We start from the raw sequence: 7,037 nt of genomic DNA, 5'->3' as shown, positions 1-7,037 counted from the left end.
CTCAGCAGCGTTTAGGGCGAGCCTGGCATGCTGACCGGGGCCTCTCACTGATCCTCAAGATCAAAACCTCAGCATGGCATGTATTTAAAGGACAATAGTGTTAGCATAAAAATATTCGGGGGGTATTTCTGAGACGGTCACACAGAATCTATGCTAAACTTCACCTATTAATGTGCGTCTTCTGTGCGAGCTGTTTAGTAACAAAAATCAACACACTAACCACCAGAGCATCTAGAATAAAGGCTGATTGTGTATCATCATCGTCCCTCCATGATTATTACTATAGATAAACTCCTGCATCAGGCGACGCGCGTCCCAACTTAAGTTTTGATAACAATTCAAATGTGGGTGATGTTGCTTTTTCAAACAGGGCTGTTGTCTTATACCTTTACTGGTGAAAGTGCTGTTTAGACCCGAGACTAAGCTAAACTTAGGACCATACCAGTGATTTTTCATGTCTGTCTACTGCTGATTATTGTTAATCCTGAAGTTCATAATGACATCTGGAAAGGGCCAAAATACATATCATACAAACATTGGGAAAGGCTTCCTTAAGTGCAGTTCAACTGTAACACATTTATCGTCTTAATCAATAGATCGAAGTGTTTAATAAGAGCAACTTTCGGGTTTACAGGTTTATAATTAAGGTTTCGAATTACAAAGGATTTACTAGGCTTTGCTGTGGACCTATTAAAAACAAAACTTATGTATAAACCTTATCATAAATGACTTATGGCAAGCTTTATATAAGAAAATGAGACACGCCTTTAATAATGACTTGTTAATTATTGACGAGAGAACAAGATTTTTTGCTACCTGGCAACCCCAGAAGTTGACGACTTACAGCTGAGCCATAAACCATTAATAAAGTTTTACACACTTACATATCGAAGTGTAGAACCACAGGATGGAGAGAGCCTAACATATCAAGTAACGCCCCTCTTTGGCCTTCTTGCACTTTAGCATCGTGTCGCTAAGTGTGCCGATCTTCTCAGAAGCATTCGCTGCTTTCCAGGAAGCTGCTGGTTTCCATTGATTCGGCAGATCTGAAAAGCAAGCAGACTCCTGAAACTGGCGGGATCCATCATAATAAATGTTAAGTCTGCATTTAGTTTCGTCAAAGTCACCCCTGTTGAGGGGTGCCAGTCTTTCCAGATCAATTAAACTGCATTACCACACAACTATAATGGAGAAAACCTGCAGACGTGATGTTTGCTGTGGTGCTCATTGATTTCTATTCCAAAGGGAAAACTATGGAAACAGCAGCTGCCTGGAAAGTAGGAAAAATATCATTAAAAAAACCCACAACATGGTTTTGTCAGCAGTTATATCAAGTGTACATAATTTGTTGTGTTTGTAGTTAAGGAGCTGAAACACCGGTATGGTCCTTTAAAACTGTACAGAACAAATATCTCCTCTCTAAGCCATCAGAAGCTGACTGTTGGGTCGTAAAATATCTTTTTGTACCGAATCCAGCGCTGCATAGATAGATGGATAGATAGCTACTCCTCCTGCCCTTAGATAGTACGTGTACTGCATTCATTCTTGACTGAATTAGATAGCCGAACTCTTGAAGTTAAATGTTGTCTGTTCCGTTGTACTCCGAGCAGATGTGCGATCTAACCAGAAGATGGCGACATTGCTCTATTTTCACAGGGCCGCCGGCTGTCGGACAACACGGCCCTGACGCTTCTTTTTATACTGTGTATGGACTTTGACTTGTGCTTTGATGTACTGTGAGCCATTGTGTCGTGAAGCATCTTGTAACCTGCGACTGCTGTTTCTCCGACGCCTGTTGTTATAATCCTGTACATAAACTCAAACCCTATCACTACCGCCTTCCTCCTTCCTCCCTGAGAATTGGTGTTTTATCATGCAGATCCTGTAGGTTCGTGTAAATACTGTATGTCTATAGCTGGACGGCGAGGGCGCAGTGTAAAGCGTCTCAGGCCTACTTTACCTGCGTTAAACCCATCTGCTCCCGCAGCTGTTCCTCAGTGTAATGTGCTGAATCATGGTTGAGTATTAAAACATATACCTGGTGATAACAATCCTTCGGTGTTGGTGTGGCCTCTCTTCTCTGCCTTACTGAGCTTTAATTAAGTCTGTTTTCCTGCACGTCTTTGTTAATGTTAAAGCCGCCAAACAAGGGTGATTATGCGATATGCAAAGGCTACGCTGCATTCAGTTTCAGCTGCATACACGTATGCAAACGTCTGGAGGAACCTAATCGATGGATCAAGTGATTCCCACACTCAAAATACACGGGCCTCATCAGTTAGAATAAAATAATAATAAAAAAGATTGCTTACAAAAGATGTATTGCCTCCAAGCAGATGAAAAGTAAATCTGCTTAGCTGCTGCTCTCAGTCACATGAGCTGTTAATCTTTTCTTTTGTTTGGATGGGTTCCCCTCTGAAAAGAGAGGGATCAGAGGATGCCCTCGCTGCAGCGGATTGGCTAGTCTTTATTAAAAACTATGAAAAGTGATTTGTAATGAGCATAAATGAGTCATCTTTTGGGACGTGGCTGAATAATAGGACCCAGAAGAGCCTCCTTCATTTATTTATGAAATGATGAAACTGCATTTAGTTTTTTTCATGGTCCTGTATTTCCCCCTCAAGTCCTGCTTCTTTCTGGAGGAGGCACTACAACCCTTAACTTTAAAGGTACTAATACCAGAGTGCATAAATACTCTGCTAGAAGTAAAGTTATGATTATCTACATACTTATTATTGATGCTTGAACATATAAGCAGCACTTTAATGTTATGTTGATCAAGGTGGGGCTAGCTAACTGTGCTGCTGGGTAGTTAAATATCTAAAAAACAGTAGTAGCATAAAAAGTAAATACTTCAGTTCAGTACAAGTACCTCAAAGTTGTACTTAAGTACAGTACTGTACTTTAGTAGAGATACTTACAGTAATTACAATCCACCACTGCCCTATGTTATATATGTTCATAAATTTGTTGTATTAAAGGTCCAGTGTGTTAGATTTAAAACATGGCCGACTCCATGTTCATTCTAAGGTTATAAAAACTAAATAATAAGAAAAAAAATAAGAATGATTCTTATTTTCAGGTGATAATGACACTAATTAAAACATACTGAATATTCTACTACATTTCTGTCAGTAGAGCCCCCTAAATCCTACACACTGGTCCTTTAATGATATTCTGCTTATATGCTGGTGTGGACAATAATCACAATTATAAATGACAAAACAGAACGAATCAAAGCAGTTCTGGTGAAGCACTTACATCGTATTTGTTGCGAGCCGGTCGTTCAGGGGGTTAAGCAGCACGTGTCTAAAACTGGATCTACAGCGTAGCAGCACAGCAGGAGAGTCGCAACAGAACAAGATGTTCAGAGTTAAGATGACGACCTGAAGAGACAACAGGACAATCTGAGCAGGGCGAACTGCTGCGTTATTTTCTCATTTCAATTTGCAGAGCGAGTGTGTGGCTGCGTTCACACCCTGAGGCGAGTGGATGCAAGACATCTGTGTAAATACTGTACGTGGTCGTTCAGTCACTCCTTTAACTCTGATTCTGGAGTCCAATAACAAAACAGAGTTACTCAAATTAATCTGGCTTATTCAATCTGTTGTTGAGTATTAGAGGGAAGGAAACACAAGCTCACATATTGGTCTGAGAGATGAAAAACAAAAGCTGATAGATTTTCCAGGAAGTAACGTTGTGGTTTACGTAACGTCGCAGGCATGGCTTCCCGCAGCAGTCTGTTGTGTGAGGAACAGTTTCAGAGCTCAATCTGCTTGGAGGTCTCCACTGAACCCGTGTCCATCACCTGTGGCCACAAGCTCTGCAAGGCCTGTATCACAAAAGATGATCCAGGAGGAGCTGCAGGAGGTCCAGGAGGTGAAATACCCGGTGGAGCTCAGCAGGAGGGACGCCCAGGTGGCCCTGGCTGAAAGGTGCAAGTACAAGCTCGTGTGGGTGGTGAAGAAGGAGCAGCACTACAGCGACCATCTCCATGTCCTCCTGAGATCGTCACATCAGCAAGAGTTCAGCCTTAAACTTCGCGGAGCACCATCTCTGAACTTGAGGAGACTTTGAAGACAAGTTCAACAAAGAAATGGAAAAGTTCAAGAAGATCTGACACTACGCAGGATGTAACTCTGGACCCAGACGCTGATCATCAGGTGAGGGAAGGCAAGACCTTTCAGCCTGGAAAGACTCACAGGGTTGTTGGGTTCATCGGCTGAACCCAACTACCCTGTTGTGAGGATATTCCTCAGGGAGATTTTGCTTTGAGGTGCAAGTGGAGGAGAAGACCAGATGGGCCATCGGAGTCGCTAGAGAGCCTGTCGACAGGAAGAAGTGGTTTCCAGCATCTGAACATGGATACAGGAGGACGGCTGGGAGATGGTTATAAAGCCAACACTGCTCCCTCTGTCCTCCTCCACCCACAGAAGCTGAAGGAGGTCGGAGTGTTTGTGGATTATGAGAATGGGCAGCACCGTTGGTTGTATTATCTGTAAATCTCGAGGAGCCACGAAGAGACAAAAAATGCGTAACCTGCCTGTGGCTCTCAGGCCTTTTCTTTCCCCAATGAAGACTTTAAAAACACAAACACATACTTTGTGGGGGACTGCATGGAGCCACAGATGCTAAATGCTACTAAGTAGCAGGATGGTGCAGGTGGGACTGACTAAACATAAACTGCAGTGCCAGACGAGTTCTATTGTATTCTTCGCTGGTTTTGGTCATTTTGAGGGATTTGCTGACAATAATAATAATAATAAAAAAAGGTGAATATCACTTCTCCGGTGTTGTGCATCTTAAAACCTTGCTATAAAATGTCACTGCAGTAGCTCTGCTGTCATCCTTTGCAGCTTTATCGTCAATCCTGACTCAGTTCACGGCACTGTTTGTCTTCCTGGTCTGCAAGTGGTTAAACTTCAGGGTCGGACTGACAATCGGGTTCGATTTTATCACTGGGCAAATATATCATGAATTCACTGACATTAAAACAATCCACTGTGACACTTTCTGCACGCCGTTGCGAGGAGATCTCTGGGTTCCTTTACAGACAGCGAAGCTGAGATCAAGCAGGATTATTTTGTACCCAGTTTGGTGAAGCCTGTATTTATGAAAGTAAGACATCAGTAATCCCCTAAATGGTCTGAATGTTGTAAATCAATGTTATGAGGCCCCCAAGTATAAACCCATCTTTAGATGACAAGATTGATACCGCTCTCATGCCTCATGCTAAAGCCAGGAGACTGTTAGCCTAGCATAGCTTAGCATAAAGATGGTAATTGATACATGACGTCCGGCTGGTTGGTAAACCAACATCATATAATGTGTTAATTGGTGCTGGTACCTTTATACAGAGTCAGGTTAGCTGTTCCTCTGTTTCCAGTGTTTGTGCTAAGCTAAGCTAAACCGTCTCCTGGCTGTAGCTTTATATCTAACACAAACATGAATGACTGATTCATTTTTAAATGCCGTTTCTTGTAACTTCTAATTGTGATGAAGATAATCTTGGTAGCTACTGACTGGGACTGAGAATCCAATGGGGAAATAGTTCAGGTCTTCAAAAACCAGGATAAACCTCCTTTTCTAGAACAGGAAGCTCACAGGCTACTTGGACAGGCCTTTATGTTCTATTATTAAAGAGGGACGCAGCCAATTCCCTTTGCTGTGTCTGCAGCAGAAAGGTTGACGAGTCTGTTTGCGATGACTTTTTTTGGCAGAAATATAAAAAACCTGTCTGAGTTGACCGGGGTCCTTGTTCTCCCACAAACAGACTTTGATGGTTTATGAGGACCACCCTGGAAAACAAAGGCTATCGTTCAGGTGGTGCACATTGACTAACGACTGGAAACGTTCGCACAAGCCGAGATGAAAATTAGGGACGGCGTCCTTTAAGGCCTCGACAAAGTCAAAAGTAATTTAGATTCAGGAGACTCGATCTGGGTCGGCTTTTCTCCGACTGTTATTGACACTGAGAGTCGGAGGTCGGAGACGGCTAACAAGACACGTTCCCTCAAGAGCTTCTCCCTCTTTGAGTCTTTGAGAAAGTAAGAGCGAGCATCGAACTCAACCAACCGCTGAGCTCCCCTCATTAATCACACAGAAAGCAGAGGAACCAGTGGGAGCTGTCCTACATCCCAGGGACGGACACACACACACACACACACACACACACACACACACACACACACACACACACACACACACCTTAAAATAACTGCGACCATCATAAATAACACCACAAAACCTCCTTAAATAAGGCTGCAGCACTGCTCAACACTTCACTCCGCTCGATGCGGCTAAAATAAGAGCAGCGCCGAGGCCGAGGCGGTGAGACGGGATGATGCACGAGCTGCCGAGCGGTGATTGCTTTATCCTACGTGCATGCTAATGGCCTGCAGGCTATGCGGGGCTTAATCTGACCGCGTGTGATGACAGACAAGTATGGAGGGCGAATATTATGTCAGCTGTGATGACGGGTGGTGTTCAGAGCATCCAGCCAAGCACAGACACATGGTCCAGTCTCATCCAGAGCGGGCTCGTTTGACTCAAATCAAACCCTTTTACTCTTTAAAAAACAGCCTCAATGCTAAATGTCACCTGAAACAGATCTAGCTCCCTTTCCTAAAATTGGACATGAGCAGATATTCAGCATGACTAATCAATGTTGCAGTTATATAACCAGAAAATGTGTGTTGGATAGTTCCATTAGCTCCAAGTTTGGTGATTTCAGGCTGAGGCTCTGCTGATGAAACTCTCACTAAATCCAGGCTGAAAATGTCAAAAACGCAGAGCGATCAGGCCAGAAAGCGGCGTGCTGTAGGTGCGTGGTACCACACAGGCGTGAGAGATGGTGTTAAAAAGCAGCCAGTGTAAACACCACGCTGTGCTGGCAGCTTGTTTGGTCTCGGGATGGATGGGACTCATTTCCAGGGAATGGATGCCTTTCCAAAAAGACGTTTGCTGGAGGAGAGACAAAAAAAAAAGTTCCCGTTTTCAATGGAAGAAAGAGAATGAACGAGTCGAGGGAGACAAAC

This window comes from Chelmon rostratus, chromosome 21, assembly GCF_017976325.1.
Source record: "Chelmon rostratus isolate fCheRos1 chromosome 21, fCheRos1.pri, whole genome shotgun sequence".
In the NCBI taxonomy this organism is placed as follows: Eukaryota; Metazoa; Chordata; class Actinopteri; order Chaetodontiformes; family Chaetodontidae; genus Chelmon; species Chelmon rostratus.
The sequence above is the reverse complement of the archived record's forward strand: the minus strand, read 5'-3'. Positions refer to the sequence as shown.